Source organism: Candoia aspera, chromosome 18 (genome assembly GCF_035149785.1).
Source record: "Candoia aspera isolate rCanAsp1 chromosome 18, rCanAsp1.hap2, whole genome shotgun sequence".
In the NCBI taxonomy this organism is placed as follows: domain Eukaryota; kingdom Metazoa; phylum Chordata; class Lepidosauria; order Squamata; family Boidae; genus Candoia; species Candoia aspera.
Genome location: NC_086170.1, coordinates 6,482,251 through 6,501,880, shown reverse-complemented (window position 1 = coordinate 6,501,880; position 19,630 = coordinate 6,482,251). Strand labels below are relative to the sequence as shown.

Below are 19,630 nucleotides of genomic sequence, written 5' to 3'. Positions count from 1 at the left end.
AAAAATAATCTCAGACAATATGCTATCAACTGGTAAAGGCCTTTGAATATCACAAGTCCCAACAACCCCCAAGAATACCTGGTTTCTGATAAGTTTATAAACCATTAACCATCCTCCTGGATTCATATTTAATCTTCAGTTTTTCATGTAGCACAACAGTCATTCATTTATTTGAGACGGCTGGACAAAAAAACACTCAAACCTGGAGCATGGATTATAATAATATTTATCATCTAAAAAGCTTTGTATACAGAAATACCCCAGTTCAAGCTTTGGCATGGCCGAGCAAGAATGAGGAAGCATCCTTTTTAAAATCCCAGACAACTGTAACCAATCACGACAAACAATGCTGGGCTAGTGACCAATAGCTGGTGTCTATATAAAGATGTTTCCTGTAACACAAACTTATGGGCATCCTATGCAATATTACGTGGTGACTGCATATGAAGTTGTGAACACCAACATACACAAGTCTGTTTGCATAATTTTAGCATCCTAAGTGATGTGCAAGAGGGGAAAAGGAAATTAATGCCAGGAATGGTACTTCTGCTCATTTGAATGGAACTTTTTGAGGGAGCTCACTTGTCATTAGAAAACAAAATAAACCATTCTTAGTTCAGAAGGGGGAAGGGCTGGATATTTACCCAAACGTTTGTGCCCGCCCATCCGTGCACCCAAGTTCTTGATTATCTTTCTTTTGCCCAAATCACTGTTTGATGTCTGCAAAAGATGGGGGAGATGTCATGGGGAAAACCTGCCACAGATTTCTACCCATCTGGCACCAACCATCCAGTTGGCCAAAGAATGCTGGTTTTCAGTCAGCCAGCAAGCAAATATACCTCGCCTTTACAGTAGTTTAGCTTGGTGGCCCAGCCCAACTCAACCTTTCTGGAGCACACAAGTGTTGGCATGCTTTCAGTTCCCCTCTGTGATCAAAAATAAGGCACACCAGCAACTGTTGCCTGGTTTCAAAGCAGATGGTTTTTCTTGCCGATGGACAGTTTTATAATCCTCGTCCAAGTTCAAGCAACACGACAAAAGCTCTTTTCCAAAACAGCAACAACACGCCTCAGTAAAACAAGTCCTAAATTCACAGGCAATGGCACAGCCTAGTCAGGATATACAGGCGATCGATCTATCTGGGAATGCTGACTTTTATCACAGTTCGCTGGGGTGAAACCAACACCATTCCTAAAAGAGCTTGTATCTTCTCTTGGAAGTCACCGATCTGCTTCTGACTTGTACGCAGTGACAAAGAGGCTGTGCTTCCTTTCCTAGTGCTAGAGGAAAAAACAATTAATTCCCCACCCTTGCAGCGCTCTACTTCTTCCGGAAGCTCACCCTGGGGCGGGGGGGGGGGGGAGACCAGACAAGTTGGAAAACCAAGAACTGCACCGCCACCCCACCCACTACAAGGAAAATATGAAACAGCCTGCTCATGCATCTGGCCTGTAAGCCGGCAGGAGCAACGAGGTTATAACGACTGGCTGGAGATAAGCTTCAGATCAGCTGATAATGGAACCAGCTTACCAGTCTAGCTTCTTATGTATTTTCTCTTAAGACATACATTTGTCGATATTGCCTTTTCCAGTTGCCTAGACAGCGCGTAGGAACACGTTATAGAAGCAGCGGTGATATGACCTGCAAAATTGGCAGCGCTGATGCATCTTTGCCAGGGGTGCCCGCAAGGCATGGTCCAAAAATTCAAGATGGGGGCCCCTGCGATCTAAGCTCTGCCTATTTTTTATGGCTATTGCATATAAAAAGCGGGTGGAGCTTCACTTGCACCGTCGCGGCCCCCATCTTGAATTTTTGGACCCTGCTCTGAGGAGGCTCCTGATCTTTGCCCTCCTTGTTTCTACAGACAGCGTCCCCATCCATTTTTAACTTTTAAAGATGATTGCGTTACAGAGTTGTTTTGTTTTTTTCAATTATCTGTGGAGCCAAAAGGAATTTTTTTTATTGCTGCCAATGGAGCATTGTCTTCAATTGGTAGGCACAGAAGGCACACGATTTCCGTCTATGAAGATGACGGAACAGGCTATGACAGAACAGGCTAACAAGAACTCTATAAACACTACCCCAGAAATTGAAATATTTCCCCAGCTTCTCAATACTATGAATTATGCGCAGGATGGAAAATCAAGATTATTCATGGGAGGGCACACAGCATTTTCATGGTCTAGGCTCTGACAGTGTCCCTTCAATCAGCATTGGGGAAAAAAATGCAACAAGACACGTGAAACTGGCTGCTAAACAGGTTTGGAAGGAGGCTGAGAAGACATCTGGATTTGGGAGAACGTTGTGGCTCCCTTAAGCAGCAAAAGCAGCAATGAATGGGGAGGGGAGGTCAGCTATTCCCTAGGTCACCTCTTCCAAAAACTGCTATCTGACCAACAGAGCAAAATGTGTCCTTCACAAAGGAGGGGGGATTTCACTAGAGGAAAGCGTGTCTATACGTGTAGGGCGATGGGGACTGCTCCCAAACCGAATGCACTGTTGCTTTAAAAAAAAAAAAAAACTCCAAAGAATCTCAGTCACACCTCTCTCTAGCTGCAGCCCCACTGAATTAGCTTTGCTTTTTTTCAAAGATCAGTTGTTCCAAGAGGCTGGGAAACCATGAGCTTGGTCCACCTATATTAAATGGTAATTTTTGTCATCCTCGTTGTACCGCAGATCAACCCACAGCTTTTTCTGGAAGAAGCTCCTAGGCCAGTGTTTCTCAACCATAGCAACTTTAAGGTGTCTGGACTTCAACTCCCAGAATTCCCCAGCCAGCCATGCTGGCTGGGGAATTCTGGGAGTTGAAGTCCAGACATTGTTAAGTTGCCAGGGTTTCGAAATACTGGCCTAGACCTTCGGCACCAGCTTTGGGCAACCATGACAGATTCAGGCTTGAAGCTATATAATGCTATGCTCCTGAACAGGCCTTCAACCCAAGGAAAATAAAATCCAATAGCAACTTTATTGCTCTTCCCCAACCTCCAGTCACATATTCTCTTCTGTTTTAGACCTTTCATATTTATAACTTTAGGCTGTCCTTTGTGCCCGTCATGACTTGATCTTTTATCATCCAAGATATTCATCTTAGGATCTACCTTTCAACAAAGCCTTTCCTAAATCACCATCCTCCTTTCCTTTCCTTTCTTCCCCAATGTGGCCTACTGCACTTCTATTTAGAATCCACTACTTGTAATAACCCCTTCAGAAGTACCCACATAAAAACCACTCAACACTCAAAATATTAAAAGCAAGCCCTCTGAAGCTATTTCAAAATGTTCTCAAGATAATGGCTCTGGAGCACATGCCTCTTTAATTCCCATTATCCTTTTTCCTCCTGGTGGGGTGAATAGTAATGAGGATTCCCCCCCCCAATCCAGGAACTCTGCCATCTAAGATTATTCATCTTCCTTTTTCTCTGCAGGCTAGTGTTAACAGCACTCTCAAAAGAACCCAGAATGCCATACAGCTACATCTGGATATTAAAATTGAGAGTATCAATTACCAATCCATTAATGCAAAGCCCAAATCCATGGACAGTAAGAATTTAATCCTATTGAGGGACTGAAACCTGAGCCAATTGCAACAGACATGAAGGGAAATCTACAGAGCTTTTGACAAGCATGATTATTTTGCCAAAAAAAGTTCTCACAAGCAGGGTATGGTGTGTGTGTGTGTGTGTGTGTCTGTGCGGGGCACATTATTAATGAAACTATTTGCATTAATGAAACCAATGACATTAGATCAGTAGAAGTTGAGGAGATGTAGGACCAATCACATCTCAAGAAGGCATCTCAAGAGACAACGCTATTTTCAAAACCAAGTTCTAGATCAGTCTGACAGGTAGTCTCCCCCCAATTCTCCACTGAACTTGAAAATCTGTATCTTCTGGAGAGGTTAGCCCTTCATGCAAGGAGGAACTAACTTCCTGATGTTTCACAAAGCTGGTTCCTAACTGCAGCCGAACCCCTTAAAAGGAAGGACAGCCTGCAGAATAAACACCACAACCTGTTACTGTTGATTTAGTCCAAGAAGTGTACCCAACCCACTCTTCTGGTTTCCTTTTTATCTAGCACAATTTGGATCAATTAGGTTAAAGGGACAACACCATTTCCATAGAACATCTGATGCAAAGCACCATTCAATTTATGTTTTAGGTTTAACACAAGCAATCCTACACATGCCTTTTCCAGGGCAAATGAAAAGCATGTATTCCATAAATGCTAGTCTTCAGCAAGAGTTGATATGGTTCTTTTCAAAATGCAAACATTGCTAATTAGATTAACAATTGAGATTCTAGATCAGACTTGCATGTTAGACACTGCTTGCTGAAAGTTGACTGAACAGCTATGAAAAATAAATAGGGGTAAAGTCTACGATTCACAGCACCCAGGACTACAAAAACCTCCATGTTAGGTTGTGCCTGTTCTTATATGGCAAAAGCCAAGACAGGAAGTAGAAACGTGAACACATGTATGCCAGGCACCCATCTTTGATTGCATTTATTGACAATGTCTACTTTGGATGTGCATCTTAACCACAAAGTATGAAAAAGGGAAAGAAAGGTTGGCAGACCCTGAAAAATAAACCTGGTTCCAAACTCAAAGCTAATAAAAGAAGGTGTTTTAATCAAAAGCTTCTATTCTACTGGTCTACAATATTTTAAAACTTAAGGTGGAATATTTGGTTAACTGAACTTGAAAAGGGTTCAAGTCTAATCTGTTCCATACTTCAACATAAGATCAAAGTACAATAAAATAAATATTTAACCATTTCTAAATTATTCCAGAAATGCTAGATATTGTAAGCTTTCTTTAAAAAAAATATTCCATTGCTTTTGTTTATTTATATTGATTCAGTTAAATGATTTTTGCCTTTGCTGGTTGTTCACTATTTTGGCCACAGCACTGTGGAAGTTTTACTAAATAAACATTTATTTTGCCTTAATGATTCTTCAGGTGTAGGCTAGAAATCCAACCAATAGAATTATAATAGTTGAATTTTTAAATTAAAAATAGTAATTCCATGTCAACTGTCATACCTCCAAAGAAGTATTCAGGGCAGCAATATGACCCCAAACATCAGTCAATCTGTAAGTAAAAATGCAAGGAGTTTTGAAACAAAAATCACTTTTGTTTAAAATCTGCTGCCCTTAAGCCCCAAAATAGGAATTTGGGCTTTACTTTAAGCAAGTAAGGCCCACTGAATTCAAGGGAAGCTATACAGATTGTATATTGTCCCCCTGTTTTTCCAACAAAGTAACAGATCAAATATGGATGATTTGGGAAAAGCATCCAAAACAGATTTTTATCTATTGATATTTATTTTATGAAATAATTTCAGGTCAACCACTGTAACAGAAGCTGACACATACCGGCAAAGGCCAGAAATGCAATTTCTACAGACGCTACAAATTCTACCATCCTCAAAAAACGCTTATACAAAACCGAGGTAACTTTTGCAAAATAATTTCACTCTTTTATAAACGGATACTCAGGAATAACACCCCTCCTTGATCCTTTGATATATTATCTAATCTGTAACGATTTCAGCCAACTACTCCACCCACTCAATTGCTATTAGAGAACTGAAAATGAGAGAAAGTTAAAAAAAAATAAAAATCAGAACATTTGTCAATTCCCCACCAAAGCACTATCTGTTAATGACAGGGAAAAAAAGGTGATAAAGTCAAGAAAGCTATCTCCAGCTGCCAAGGTTTAGCTTGGCCAAGCCGTGATGCTGAGTTGAAAACGCACAGTGGCTTTTCTGCAAACGCCATCTTGTTGCAGTTCCTGGTTCCAGGCACAAAACATCCATTCATTTCCAGAAAAGAAAAATGGGGAAAAAAAAGTGAGGGCATGAAAAGCACACCCTTCCTGATATGCAGAGACCAAGACAATTAACTTGTTCAATGCTTCCTCCCCAAAAACACAACATGGGCTGAGATGAGATAGGTCTTCTGTGCATATTCATTTTCCAAAGAGGAGCTTTATTTACCAGCTTGGGCTGATCAGGAAAGCTTCAAGAAAGTGCCACAATCTGGTGCCACCCAAAGGACCATGAAAAAAGGGAGTCCGGGTTCAATTTGGGGTCCTACATTTTCTCCCCACCTCCAGATCCCCAGAAGCAGCCAGCCACCTGCCGGCTCCCGTTTTTTTCAGGAACGCTTTCTTTTGCAAAAGAAACCATTGCCGTGTCTAAAGCAGCAGAGAGAGGCCATTCCCAGAATCATCTTTTACATAAAACGTGCCCCAAGAAAGAGATCGGCGGAGGCAATTGTGAGAAAAGATCACACGCATTAAAATTTTAGCTAATCATCAGAAATGAGAAATTGGCAGCCGAGAACAGGCTGTATATCATTCCAATTTTCTTCCTGGCCCTTCATCTCCACCTTCTTTCCTGCTTAACGGGGCTTCCTCCAGATCCAGATCAACTGTTTCCTTAAAGCCATACAAAACTCCCTGCCTCTTTTTCCTCCTTATCCATCATTTTAAAAAGCCTGAGTTTTTTTTAAAAGGGACTCTGCTCCCCCAAAGCCGCTTTCCTTAATTTGCACCGCTACTTAAAAAAAAACAAAGCCTCAAAAATGATCTATCGTTCTGCATCTCCTTCGCAACCACCACGAGCTGGAACATTAATGGCAAAAATTACACAACGCCTATCGAAACAGAGAAGCAACTTTAAACAAGGAATTTTTAAAATAAAAATAGCCGAATTGCTCAGTTAAGACAACAAAAAAACAGTTTCTCCCCTCTCCCTCCCCCACCTCCCCAACCATCCTTTCCTACCATGGGAAGACAAGGATCAGCAAAATCCCATTTTTTAGCCCTTCCTTCAGCCAAAACTTAGAATGGTGCCCTGGTTTCGGCTCCTTTCAAGCAAGCAATCTTCCACCATTATACCAAGCGCACATAATGCTGTGGAAAATTTCTCCCAAGCATTTTCCTTGTGGTCTAGCTGCTTTTCTTTCCCACTCTTGCCCCTTCAGGGCAGAAAAGACCCCCCCTTTTTCCCCCCTATCTCTGCCTACAGGGAAACACTCCCTTCCCTGATGCTGAAATGGGTGGGACGGTGATGAAGACAATGAAAGCGAAGGGGGCCGCAGGGCGGTGTGATTTCTTGATTCCCCTGTGTCAGCAATCTGAAAAAGGTTGGGCTCTTTCCCTAAACCAAAAGAGGACATCAAAGAGGACCAAATTTTGGATGCAGCGAGATTCGGGGAGGAGGGGAAGAGAAGGGAGCGCAAAATGGAGGGGACTGGCTAGAGAAAGGATGTGCAGCCGCTGGGTGGGGGGAGGACATGAAAAGGAGAAGAAAAGCAGAAGTGGCAGACAGGGGAAAATGGCCAAAGGAAGAAGGGAGGGAAAGACACGGTGGCGGCAGAAGGGGGAAACAGGAAGGGGGGGGGGAGAAGAGAAAGGAAGAACATTTTAGTCACTGAGGGGGAGGGGGGAAAGGTTAAAAAAAGGAAGAAAGACTAGAAATGAAAGAGGGAAATATGTGGGGGGGAAGAGCAAAGGAGGTGGGAAGGAGAGGTGGGCCGGAAGGTCAAGGGGGCAGCACATCACCTCCCCCGCTTTTTGAGAAAACTAGGGGAGCATGATTTGGCTAAACTGGGGGGGGGGGGCTGGCAAATTTCAATAAGGAGCTGCCCTCTCCAGAAGGGACAGGCCAAAAATCAAAGGCAGGAACCATGATGGAGGTGCCGGTCGATGCCCGCCAGGGATCCAAAAATGAAATTCTTAATTAGAATTCGCCTGGGAGGCGGGAAGGTTTTGAGGTCTGCGGGAGGGGATCAAGAGATGGGGAGAAGGAAGGGGGGCCTGGCAGGCCGTTGTAGGGATTTGATCAGGTCTGGGGGGCTTTATTGAATGTATTACCACCCGACCGAAACCATCAGGGTCGCTGGGGGGGAAGGAGGGGCCGCGAGCATCATTATGGTTTGGGGGGGCTTGGGGGAAAAGTTGGAATTTGGCGATAAAGAGGCTGTTTCCCAGAATGCAGCAACCGATCGTTATTGTGATCAGTACCAGCCAAGCTGGATTTCAATCTGAGGGGCCCTGAGGATAACGGGATGAACGGGGCTCGGGGGAGAGGCGGGTTGAGCGGGACGGAGGAGGGAAAAAACAAGCCTGTGGTGTTATTTCCTCCATGCGCTGGATCGACTCGGGGCGCCAGAGGCGCAGCGCCGGGCAGTGGCTGGGAAAAGGGGGTCCCAAGTGGGAAGAGGAAAGGCGGGGGGCTCGGACGGGGGGTGCAAAGGAGGGCCCAAGGCTCTGAGCCTGGAAGGAGGGGCCGGGGGTTATTATGGGATACCCACGGGGAGGCTCTGCCTTGCGGGAGAGGGTTGAATGGGGCGATGACGAAACGGGGCTCGCCGCGGGGGGCTGCTGCGGGGAGCGGGCCGAGGGAGGGGCCGGGGCGAGAGGGGTCTCTGCCGGGGGGAGTCGCCCCCTGCCCGGTCTCACCTTCCTGGGCGGCCGCGGCTCCTCCTCCTCCTCCTCCTCCTCCGGCGCCCCCGGGCGACCCCCGCCGGCCCGGCTGCGCGGCCGCGGGCGACCTTCTCCCGGCGCCTCTCGCCTTCCCCGGCCGGGCGACGTGACGGGGCGGCGGGGCGCAGAACCACCGGGAGGCCGAGGAGGCCGCGCGGCTCCGCTCGCCCCGGCCGGGACCCCCGCCGCGGAGGAACGAGGGCGGCGGCCGCGGCGGCAACCACCGCAACGACGGCGCGGGCGCAGGGAGCCCCGCGGGGGCGCTGGGGCGGGCGCGGTCGGGCCTCGCTCTCCGCGCGCGCGGTCCTCTTCGCGGGCGTCCCGCCCTGCCCGGCCCTGCCCTGCCCTGCCCTGCCCTGCCCTGCCCGGCCCGGCCGAGGGGAAGCGGAGACGAGGCCGGAGCGCCGCGAGGAAAAAGGGGGCAGCGGCGTCTCGCCTGGGCGCGGCAGGCAGGCAGGCAAACAGGCGGGAGGGCGTTCCCGGCCGGCGCGCACGCGCAGGCCCCGCCCCTGCGGCCGCGGCCGGGAAACCCCGCCGGCGGCCCCGCCCCTCGGGCCTCCGGGGCTGTCTCGCCCTGTTCCCGGCGCCGCCTGAGGGGGCGAGGCGCGCGGTGGCGCGGGGGGCGGCGGCGGCGGCCCCAGAGAGCAAAGCCGGGAGTGGCGGGGACGTGGGTGCCGCTGATCGTGAACACGGCAGCGGGGGACCTAGAGACACAGCTGCCTCCCCCACAGCTCCGTGCAGGCACGCGTGTATCTGCGTGTATGTGCGCGCGCGCGCTTGTGTCTACATACACGTGTATGAATACCCATAAAAATAGAAACAAAGACTGTGTGTGCGTGTATACCTATATATAAGCTATATGCATTATACATACATACATGCATACTTAAATGCATATACTTCTGTGCGAATGGATGCAAATTACACATCTATAAGGACACATTCACCCTCCAGAAAGAGGATGGAAATCGAAACAAAGAATACGTCATGTGTGTCATAAATAAAATCGATACAAATAATAAATAAATACATGTCATAAATACAGCGCGTCAGTTGTGTGTGGGAATACCTAATTTTTCCACTCCCAGCAAGGCCAGCCTGTCTTTCTGTCTGTCTCTGGAGCTACTTCTATGCCACCCCATGGAAGCAGAGCAGCTTTTCAGCCAAGTTCACATAAAAAGACCCAATAAAAACTATATGAAAATGCAAAAATTCTGTATTAAGCACCCCCTCCACTCGTCCCATGGCTCATCACCCTGGGATGACACATCTTGTTCTCTGTTGGCGCCACAGAAGAACAGATTTCTTCCAAGTTTCCAAATGGACATGACATGACATACATGCCCGTGTGTGCGCGTGTGTGCGCGTAAAATATGTGTATGTTTTATACACACACACATATATAAAATGTGAGATACACACCCACCCATGAAATATATGCACGTCTTTGTGAATATTGCACAGAACTCTTTCTTCATTTTCTTCAGACCAAAGCCAGGCTGACTATCAGATTTCTGTACTGTTTTATGAAAACCATAAGGGATGCACACATTTAATGAGGTTAGGTAGTATTCACCAAAATAGCTCCCCAAAGACTAAAAAGATAGTTATTTATTTATTTGTTTGTGTGTTTATCAAATTTGTCACCGCCCATCTCCTCCCACTGGAGGAAATTATACATACACAGTTCGGGTGCATGTGCGTAGACTATGTAGGGACGGATTCTGTGCCATCATGTCAGGGTTGACTCTTCCAGGATGATCTGGCCCAACCTGGCCCTTCAAGCCTTCCAACAGCATTGCTGTAACTAAGTCCGTCCACCTTGCTGCGGGTCTTTTCTTACCACTGATTGATGGTTAATATCCCATCAAGTTGGTGTCAACTCCAAGCAGCCACGTAGATAGATCTTCCGCAGAGTGATTTAAAGACATCTTTCGATAGTGGACCCATCACCATTATAGCTGAGTCCCTCCACCCGGCTGGTGATTGTCCTATTCTCTTCCTTTCCACTTCTCCCAGCATGATGGACTTCTCAAGGAAGCTGATTCTTCATATAATATATCCAAAATATCACAATTTGAGCCTGATCACTTGTGCCTGGAATGGTTTGTTCTGTGATCCACTTGTTTGTTTGCTTGGCCATTCATGATATTCTCAGGAATTTTTTCCAACACCAACGTTCAAAACCATCAATATTTTTTTTTTTGACCATAGCCTGTAGACTTCCCGGTTGATCTTCCATCCGAGCCTTCATCAGGTCCAATCTTGCTTAGATTGTTGAAATCAGCCAAGGTTGGCCATCTTATTCACTCAACCTTGGGGTGTACGTGTGTGTCATATAACTATAAAAGCAAAACTTGTATCTTTATGATGATTCGAGGGAGTACAATTTAGAAGACCAAGGGCAAAAATTCAGAAAAAAAATAAAAGGAGAAAGAAAGAAGAAAATGAAGGCCACCAAGGACCAGCATTACATAAAAATACAAGAAGCTCACTCATTTGTAGAGAGGAAGAAAAAAAGAGGAATTGTAAATACTGAAAATGAAAATACTAAATACATTTATTGCAGATATTTATGATACCGTACAAGATTTCTTAAAGCACCCATAACCGACTATAAGGCAGCATACCCTGCAAAAAACTGCAAGGAAAAACAGTTTCTTGTGATAATATTTCTTTTCAAGGATGGCAGGGACATTTACAAGCCAAATTAAATATACTTTGAATTGATTGTATACATTCAACGCCCAGCAATCCCTTTGCACAAATTGAGGTAAGTCAAAAGGGACAAGTGTCTGAAAATGTACAGAGGGCAGAGGGGTAATGGCCAGAGAAGGATAGGGAAAATACCTTGAGGTGTACTCCTTCGCAATTCTTTGGCTGTAAATACCCCAGAGAACAAACCAACTAACCATGGTTAATTTTAGACAAGCTTAGCATACTGTGGCTACATGTAATAGAGAGAATAGGGAGAAGCAAACGAGGAGAAAATGAAGCACAACAGACAGCTCTGTGTATTTTGCTATTTTACAACAGCCCTTTGCAAGCAAATGCTGGCCAGTGGCCTTAATTAAGTCAACTAATTAGCCCTTCACAAGCAAAGAAATGTATTTTTTGATACCTAACTCAGCATCCTGGCATCTAAAGGAACAAACTCCCTATACTAACTGAACTAAGGAACCTGAATTTCTTGTACTAAATTAAATGCTTTCTGCAAATAATCTCCAACTTTGTTAGCAAGAACAAAGTGGAGCCTGGTCACATTTTGTGGTAAACCACTATTGGTTTGACCACGACTGGTGCAGCAAACCCCAATTAGCTGGGTTGGTACATGGTGCTGAGCCAAAGACCATGGTTTACACCCTTTTAAATAATTGCTGAAAGACAGGGGAGAAATGAATTTTAAAAATACGGTGAACATTGTGGCTCAGTGGGACGTGTGAATCAGCCTCCCAATTAAAAAAAGAGAGAGAATTTCTGGAAGAGAGAAATTAAAATGGGTTTAGGCCCTGACAGCAGCCTGAACAACTACCCCCCCCCCAGATTGTCCCCAAGAAGCCCAACCAAAAAACAATGCAAATGAGGTTGTGTGGCCCTGGTTTAAGAAGTGGTGGAGTCGTGATGTTGCCCTTATTTGGCTCCTGCTTTTTGATTAGTACCACCACCAGGAAAAGAAAGGGAGGAACATTACAAATAAAACAACAAACGGAATTTGCAGGTGAAGTCAACCTGTGTGCTTCAGATGGCCGGTGGCTTTCAGCAGGAGCACAGATCTTCCCAGCTTAGGACTCGGAGACGTGGCTGAGAAGCCACCTTAGATGTTAGAACTGGAGTTTCGCAGAGGTCAGGAAGGAAGGAAGGAAGGAAGGAAGGAAGGAAGGAAGGAAGGAAGGAAGGAAGGAAGGAAGGAAGGAAGGAAGGAAGGAGGGAGGATGTTGGGTGTTTGGCCCTTGCTTTATAAACAATCCAACTTAAAGTGGGCAGCGGGCAGCAAGCTTCTGCTAAGAGGAAGGGAAGAGGCGGCCCCATGGCAAGCAACCTCTCCTCTTGAGCAACTGGGGCTCGGAGAGGGGAATTACAGTTCGCCTTTTCTAGCCAACCGTACAATCAAAACAGGGAATCGGAAGTGAGCAATCAGTGCTAATGGGAAGAGAACCCAGCCCTGCTGTTACGGGTTATGTGAATTTGCTTCCTTGAAGAAAACATGCCTCAGAAAACCTTTTGCGGCATGAATGAAAACCCCGATTGCAGCACGATAGGAAGGCCAGGGCTGCAGGATGTTCCCCCCTTGCCCAAACCCCAACCAAAAGACGTCCTTCAATTTCAACTTTCCAGAGGATCAGGTGGCGCAAAAGGAAAAACACTTAGTAACCTTCAGGCCCTGCAGGAAGGTGGCATCCAGGAAGATGCCACCCTGTGCCCTTTTCTCAGTGCAGTGGGACTTACTTCTAAGGTAATATAATCTGCAGTTATTCCATTAGGAGAGAGAAGGCGGCACAAAATTGCAATGTTACAGGTAGTCCTCGCTTAACAACCATTTGTTTAGTGACAGTTCGGACTTACGACAGTGCTGGAAAAACCGACTTACAATCAGTCCTCACACTTACGACCATCATGGGGTCCCCATGGTCACGTGATCATGAACTGGGTGCTTGGCAACTGGTTCACATTTATGACCGTCACGTGATCACCATTTTTGACCTTCCTGGCCAGATTCTGGCAAGCAAAATCAATGGGGAACCGCATGATTCACTTAATGACCATGTGGTTCACTTAACAACTGCAGTGATTCTCTTAACGACTGCTGCAAAAAAAGCTCGTTAAAATCGGGTAGGATTTGCTTAATGACTGCTTCACTTAGCAACCAAAATTCTGGTCCCAATTGTGGTCATTAAGTGAGGACTACCTGTATAAGGTGCAGCGGCAGAGTAGCTCCTTTCCATAACGCTGCATGGACAAGCACATTCTACCAGTGCTCCGGGCCCTGGTGTGGCTCCCAGGTGCAATGCATAAGTATTGGTTTTTAGTTTTGGCTCAAAAGTTTAATGGCTTTTTTCAGATGGAGTCAACCTGCTTGATCTGTGCATCCCAGGAGAAGTTGATTCTTGTCCCCCACCCCACCCCTAGCCCGTAGCAAAGTGAGCAGGCTGAAGCTCACAGGTGATGTTTTTCAGTGGCTGTGCACGCGTTATGCAAAATAAGCCGCTCTGCTTACGCTTCTCGTTTTCCTCTTCTTCCCAAACCTGTTTAAAATGTGTTTTGGAAGGCCTACAGTGACTGAGATTGTGCCAGGGGATGAGGACTTATTATTATTTATCACGGTTCAGCATTATACCATCAGCAGAAATTCCGTATGTGGAAAGGGTCCGTCCTTGTAAAGATGATAACATTGAAATACAAACGTATACTCTGACTTTTATCAGGAAATAGCTTCTAACGTCACTTCTAACCCCCTTTCCAGGATGGATTGAAGAATTTTAGGTTCAGTTTTTACTAGCAGATAAGGACCCCCAGCTAATGCTTGCTGTTGCGATATTCCTTTTTGCAGCTTGTAAAACTTCTATATTGTTGGTAGAGAAACAGTGCAAGCTGAGTGTACATCTTTTATCTGATATGACATCTTTTATTTTGTATGTTCTATTTCGTAAGTTTTATTCAGTCTGGCTCACTGACCTGTAACGAAGAATTTGATTTGAATGGGATGGTGATGGTGATGGTGTCTTTATTTTGTAGTATTGGCATTTGACTTTACCGCTTTTATGTATTTTTACCCTGTGGCTGTTTTAGCATACTGTCATTATTGAATACATTTGTTGTGAACTACCAAGAGCCCAGGGACGCGGTGGCGCTGCGGGTTAAACCGCTGAGCCGCCGAGCTTGCCGATCGGAAGGTCGGCGGTTCGAATCCGCGTGACGGGGCGAGCTCCCGTTGCTAGTCCCAGCTCCTGCCAACCTAGCAGTTTGAAAACATGCAAATGTGAGTGGATTAATAGGTACCACTTTGGCAGGCAGGTAATGGCGCTCCATTTAGTCATGCCGGCCACACGACCATGGAAGTGTCTATGGACAAACGCCGGCTCTTCGGCTTTGAAACGGAGATGAACACCGCCCCCTAGAGTCGGACACGACTGGACTTCATGTCAAGGGAAACCTTTACCTTTACCTTTACCAAGAGCCCAGCTGATTGTGACAGGTACAAAATCGGATTAATAGAGAATTTAATGAAATGAATAATAGAGAGAAGGTGCCCAGGACAAAGCCGTTCAGACGTTCACCACACCGATGGAGCAATGTGGTGAACAATCCGCACTAAGCGTTCCCACAATCCACACTAAGCACGGAAGCATTTTAAAACAGGGGTCTGTATGGAAGAAATCCTGCTTGACTCTGCGCCTGTGGCTTCTGCACAAAATCACAGAGGGGATGGATTTCGGTGGATCTCTGAATTTTGAATCCTGCCTAGCACTGGAGACCACTGACCCTTTGGCTTTCCATGTACAAAGCACTCTTCCACTATTCTCGTTTTTGAAACTTTCTGCTTTCTAAGCAATCCTTTGGAGTTACAATATCTGCACACCTTGTCCTGAACAAAACTTTAGGAAGAGGCCAGAAAACCAATTACAGAGCTCACATTCTTAGATGTAAAGGCTCCTCTTTGTTTTTATTTACTGAATGCTCATCAATATTCAATAAGTAGAGAAAGGAGGGATAAGGGTAGAAGTGACACACTCAGTCCCTCTCATTACCTTAAATTCCTCATTTTCCCTTTCAGCTGGAGTATTTCTGCTGAAACATTGAGGCGATCTTCAATACCTCTCGAAATCGGAGAATTTTAGCAACAACATCTTGGCTTGGCGGATTTCTTTGGAGCGAATGTGCATGGAATGAGCTTCTTCCCCCAATGGCCATAATGGAGCATTTCAAGGAAACTCAGTTTCTCTCCCTTTCTTCCTATTCATGCACATACTTTCACTTATCAATCTGTGAAATCAACAGAACTATTTGAGTATAAGGGTGGAAAGGCCAGATATTGTATTACATACTACAGGCATGACCTACAGCAAAATATTCCACACTCTTTTTTCTGGTGGTTCTGTTCCATCTTTCTCGTTTTTCATTTCCTCCTTTGCCCCGTGCACAACACTCCCTGCTGTGCTTGGACTGCTGGAGCCTTTTCTACATTTCCCCCCCTCACAACTGGCTTTTCTTTAAACCTTCCAAAGCTGCTAATGCATTTTTTTCTAAGTGGACAGGACACTTCTGGAGATTGTGACCTGTTTTACAGATCGCAGGCCGTGGCTTGCGCGATAAGCTTCAGCGTCATGGGATGGGTGAAGGGGATTCCTTAGCACTGGAAAATGTGAAAGCTATCTGTCTGCAGACTAACACATACACATTTCACAGCCCTGAGCCCCTTCCACCACAGATATCTGCAGGACCTAGTCAGAAAAAGCCAAGGTTGTAGCCATGATGGTGTGATCAAAGCAAGACCTGCTTTTTATGTGAACACCCCTGGCTGTCACTTCCCAAGATCTGGTCCCTTTTTGCTTTGCACAAAACCACTACAGGCTTGGGACGAGCCCAGATCTGAATATCTTTGTACACCACACTAAGCCAAAGTTGCCATTGCTAAGCCATCACCCCCTGGGGCGTCCTGCCCTAAGATAAACCATGGTTTAGGTCCTGCTCTCTGTTTTCAGACCAAGCCAAAAAAAAAAAAAGCAACAAGCTGAATTACAGTGTAGGATGATGTCAGCCTTGCCAGGTAGACCAGAGAGGAAACTTGGCCTGCTAATTCTACTTTACTGTTAAGCTGCATTAACAGACTCTTGCAAGTCTGGATGTCATGAGCACTGATGGCGAGCAGGAGGGGGCCTCTATCCAGGGGGGAAAACGCATGCGTAGTACTGAGGAATTAAGCTGCCATTCAAAGAGACACAGATCAGACCCGCCTTGACTTTCGGGGTTTATCTGTCTGGGTTTTTCCCACGCTTCTTCAGTTCGTTAGGATTTTCTGTCTTATGTAGCAGTGATAAACACTAGAGACCCGCTCCTCGTCTCAGCGTGGTTCCTGTTAGGACACAGATGATGATGAAGCATAAATCTCTCTCTCTCTATCCTACATGTAGAGATATTGGATTTATACCCTGCTTGAATCAATCGAGTCTCAGCGGCTTACAAATTATAGCCTATCACTTCAAAACGTACAGGGCCCTGCGCTTAACTGGAATAGTCTCCGTTTTATTTTCCTTATTAAACAAGTTATACCACCAACAACAGAAGTCTCTTGGCAGTTCACAGTAAAACATACCCCCCACCCCAAAGGACTTGTAGCAGTCCCTTGAGGATCTGATTACACCCCTGTTGACAGGCGAACACTGTTGGCTACAGACCCTCCCAAAGCACCTGTTGCTCCAGAAATTGGATGTTTCCATGCAACCACGCCAGAGCCAACCTGAGAACTTCCCCTAGGGAGCCACCCCTGGGGCCAGGCACATAAACAATTCCATAATAAAGCATGATCTTTAGCTGAAAAGTTTGAGCACCACTGCAATGGGATTCATTAAAAGGGCAGCTGATTAAAAGAAGGGGCTTTTTCAATGAGGATGCCAACTGTTTAGGGGGAAAAGGGTTAAAAATCTGGAGCAAAATCTGTCAGAAAGGTGGGAGGGTAGCATCCTTATCTTTCCAGCGTGGTAACTTTGAAAGAGGGACGGTGTGCCACTGTGCAGTTTAATTGGGAATCGATGGTTTTACAAAGGGATTAAATTATGCCAGTTCAACCTGCCTGGGATTTATAGCATCCACAACAGCCCTGCTGGTTCCATAGCAAACATCAGGACAGCAGCAAGTCTGTCTAGAACCCTTGTTCTCAGGTCCCATTTTTAACGTTCCAAAGCATTTTTAATCCCCATTCAACTCCTACTAACTGCTGCAGTGAATTACGTGTTTCATTTCTCGTGTGGGCTGAGCCGGACTTAGGTTATATGATCTGATTATTTATGTTTTTATTAAGCAGAATGCTCTGGTCTTCTGTGGTCCTCTGATCAGATCGAACAGAATAATTCTTGTACGTGAAGCAAAGGATTTGACTCATAACCATTCCTTCCCCCCCAAAATATATTTTTGAAATAGTTTTGATTCCTGTTGTGACTTTATGTTCTGCAGCTTTTGCATTGTTGTATTCTAATATTTAGTGCATTTTTTGCTTTAAACAGTAAGGACATTTCTAATTGTTCGTGTTAAAGTGTGGATGATTCCTTATTGCACACTCAGAAGGAAATGACGGGTCTAAACGTAGAAAAATACGAACTAAAAGTCTGTTTTTAATTCCGCACGTATTCAAACAGATTTTGGTTATGAATTTGAGTTCTCCTTCCTTTTTTCCCGATATAGAACCGACTGGTAGACGGATACAACGTACTAGATAATCAGAGTATTGACTAGTGGAAATGAGTGGGATTTTATTTTGCTAAGAAATTAGTCATATATTCAGCGATTTTCAACAGAAATTATTTTAAAAGGTTTTTTTATCAGAATATGCAGATTTTTCTATTCCTACAGAAAACCTGGGCTTTCCCCATTCCTGCAGAAAGTCAGCAACTTTCTGCCTTAAAGACAGACAGCCTTACACATCACGGATATAAAATAAAATGTTTTCTGAGAGGTGTCTTCAACTTTCCTTTAGCAATCTCCCTGAGATATCTTACTGATGCATTTCCTTCCTTGCTATTTCTTGCTCAACAACAACTTTTACCTTTCTGACAAAGCAGCTGGCCTGCCTGCTCTCCTGGCTGAGCTAAATCCTCCCTTTTCCTTGTGGCTTGATTCCAGAAATGCAGAACCCAGTTCAGGTGGCCCTCTTCCTTACAAATCAACCTATTTACTCCCTTGCTTTTCAAATGGGTGGAAGACTTCACCGTACCACAACACTCCCCCGTCCCTTAAAACAATGGTAGTGGATGCTATAGGGAAGAAGATGGAACCAACCTACTTGGGACAGTTGGCCGTGCATTTTGGTCAATACCAATCGGCTCCAAGCTCACAACTCCTCAGAATTGATCTGCTTTCAAATAAATTCAAAATTCTCAGAGCCAGTCGGAGGTTCCAAATTCCCTGTTTTGGGAATTACTTTGAAGAACGGCCCCAAAGAAGACCTGGGGTAATTCTCAAGGGTAAAAATCCCTCATTTCCACTTCCCTGGGGCCAAGGAGGGATAAACCAAACCACATTCTCCAATTTGGTTTTTAATAGAAGTGGGGTGGGGGGTGGGATTTAGAGCACCAATAATTGTTCATTCTTTGCTATGAGAACTGTTGAGTACCTTAACTTATTTCCAGCTCTGAATCCACCTTGGTCAAAGTTTTATTTAAAACACTTCACCCAATTAAAACAAAACAACACACCACCTTGTCTTCTCACATCACAATTCCAGGAGCTGCTGATACTGATCTAACAATCTCAACAAGCAATCAAACTTGAGCTAAAAGCTGCAGAAAAGCCAACTGTAAATTTAAACAACTTTGTTAAATAATAGAGCCTGTTTCTGCCTGTTAAGACGATTAAGCTAAGAAAGAGTTAAAAAATTATGGAGCATGGCTCTAAAATGTACCCAACGAAGTAAGTCTTAATAATATTAGTACATTTAGAAATTAATGATCCTCCAAGACAAGGGAAAAGAGAAAGTTGACAACCCAAAGAACAAAAACATCCATAATCTAAATCAAGACGTAAGTGACCTGAGTAAGTTAAGCATAATTTGTCAAATCAGAGGATTGGGAAGACCATAGAAAGAATCACAAGGTGTTTCCAGCTATTTGAAAAAAAGTTAGATTTGCGATCGCATGAAACCTTACAAACACAGCAATCACATTGTTAGAAACAAGCAAGCAAAATTAAGAATCATCATCTCTATCCCATGCCGGATTTAGCAGGATTGCCTGAACAAGGACTAGTATGCTGGTTCACATGTAACACTGAGCCATAATTAAAAGTTCACCTATCAGACTGGGTCCACGCCAAATCAGAGGATGGCTTAGCATGGAGTCCCTCTCTAAACAAGGATCTGAACATTCTCACCACTCCGGGCACAGTGGGGAAGGAGTTCAATGATACATAATGCCACAAGAACTAATTCA

At 45.0% G+C, this 19,630-nt stretch overlaps 1 protein-coding gene across 2 annotated transcripts in view; it reads right to left on the bottom strand.

The window, feature by feature from the left end:
* GNB1 (G protein subunit beta 1) overlaps window positions 1-19,630 on the bottom strand; it is a 63,521-nt gene that overhangs the window by 38,808 nt on the left and 5,083 nt on the right. Inside the window, exon 1 of one of the 2 annotated variants that reach the window (XM_063317634.1) lies at window positions 8,469-8,485. The exons of the other annotated variant lie outside the window; for it this stretch is intronic. The gene's annotated coding sequence lies outside the window, so the exon portion shown is untranslated. Of the gene's footprint in view, window positions 1-8,468; window positions 8,486-19,630 lie in introns of those variants that run through there. 2 annotated transcript variants of the gene reach the window in all.